Below are 2,070 nucleotides of genomic sequence, written 5' to 3'. Positions count from 1 at the left end.
AGCAGCAAGCAGACAAAGAAGCAGTAGCAGCCAGTGTAGTAGTAGTAGTAGGAGTAGCTACAGCATGTAGCAGCAGGCAGCAGCAGCAGCAGGCAGCAGCCAGCAGCCCAGCAGCAGTATAGCAGCAGCAGCAGCCGAGCAGCAGTCAGCAGCACTCACTGCTCAAACAACTGCATCGCCGAGAGCTAGCCGAAGATCCATATCTCCTAAAATAATCGCGTAAAGCCCGCACATGTGAAACTCAGCTCACTCTGTCTAGGCCGTCTCTCTGCACTCAAGCATGCAACACACACACTATACACGCGCGCCCACACACACACCACACACACACACACACACACACACAACACACACACACACACACCACACACACCACACACCACGCACACACACACACGACACATACATGCCACACACAACACCACAGCACGCGCGCGCGCACACAGCACGCACACACACACACACACACACGCACACACAGCACACACAGCACACACCACGCGCGCACCACGCGCACACACGCGCGCGCACACACACACCACAACACACACTGCACACCAGCACACACACAGCACACACACACACACACAACACCACGCACACACACAGCACAGCACACCCACACTCTCTCATCTCATCTTATCCTCTATTTATATTTCTCTCTCCCTCTGTGCCTGTGCATGTGGTGCCGGTGCGTGTTGTGCAGCCGCGCTGGCCGCGCGCGCGTGAAATCCTGGATGGTTCTGCTGTGTCGTGTGTGTGTTGTGCCTGTGTGACCGTGTGCTGTTGTGTGTGTAGATTGCTGTGGTATGCCTGGTGAGCCAATGCTGCGGCGTGTGTTGTATTCCTTCGGGCCGTTGTGCTTGTGCGTGCGTGCGTGCCTGTGACTGGTGCGGTGGGTGTGTGTGTATACTATGTTTGTGTCCTGCTGTGTTGTGTGTGTGTGTGTGTGCTTTGTGTGTCCATGTGGGCTGTGCTTCGTGCACGCTGTGTGTGATTGTGTGTGTGAGCTGCGTTGCGGCGCGCGTGCCCAGTGCGCTCCGTGTTGATGTATTCGTATGCCCGCCTGCCCTACTCCTTACTCGATGCTTATACCAGGGCCAAGGCTTTCACGAACGCGATGCTTTCTACAGAGAAAGCGAATACACCGTCTCCTTAGGTTACATGCATCACCAGCCAAATTACATACTGTGCAAAATCTATTCTCTCTCACCAGCGGCTGTCTATATTGGCCGTCATATGGCGCACCATGCCATTGGCATCAATGGTATGATCATGCCGATTGCCTTTTGAAAGCCCGACAGGATTCACATGCCAATTGCAATTCCGTTCTAGCCCTATTTACAAGAAGGAGCCGAGAGATAGAGAGACCGAGAGAAGAGAGAGAGAGATGCAGAGAGAGGAGCGAGAGAGAGAGAGATGAAGAGACGACGAGTGAACAGGGGAGCGAAGTGAGAAAGCGGAAGGTCGAGTGCGGGAAGATGAGAGTGTCGATCGAGAAGACGAGGAGAGAGAGAGACAGGAGAGCAGAGTGAGAGTGAAGCGGGGAGCGAAGTGGAAGAGGAAAGAGTGGTGAGAGGAGAGAGAGGTGAGAGAAGAGAAGAGCAGAGACGGAGGCGAGAGATAGAGTTAGATAAATAGATACGATTACAGATAAGATAGATAGATACGCATAGATAGAATAGATAGATAGATAGATAGAATGAAGGATGAACTAGATAGATCAGACAACATCAGATAGTATATAGATAAATAGATAGATAGATCAGATTAGATAGACGTATTAGATACAGATAGTACTAGAATAGATAGATACGATAGCATAGCACTAAGAATAGATAGATAGATAGATAGATAGATAGAATAGATACTGTGGCTACGAGAATAAGATAGAATAGAATTACTATATGGATAGTTCAGTCAAGTAATTGAAAGTAATAGATATCAGATGAATGTTATGAATCTAAGAAAGAGACTAGCAGAAATTAGATAGATAAAATTTAATGTCAGATCAATAGAAAATACGGAAATGAAGAGGGAATTACCACGAAAGAAGAGAGAGACGGGGAG

Source organism: Priapulus caudatus, unplaced genomic scaffold, assembly GCF_000485595.1.
Source record: "Priapulus caudatus unplaced genomic scaffold, Priapulus_caudatus-5.0.1 Scaffold5501, whole genome shotgun sequence".
NCBI classification, from domain to species: domain Eukaryota; kingdom Metazoa; phylum Priapulida; class Priapulimorpha; order Priapulimorphida; family Priapulidae; genus Priapulus; species Priapulus caudatus.
Note: the sequence above shows the minus strand (reverse complement) of the source record.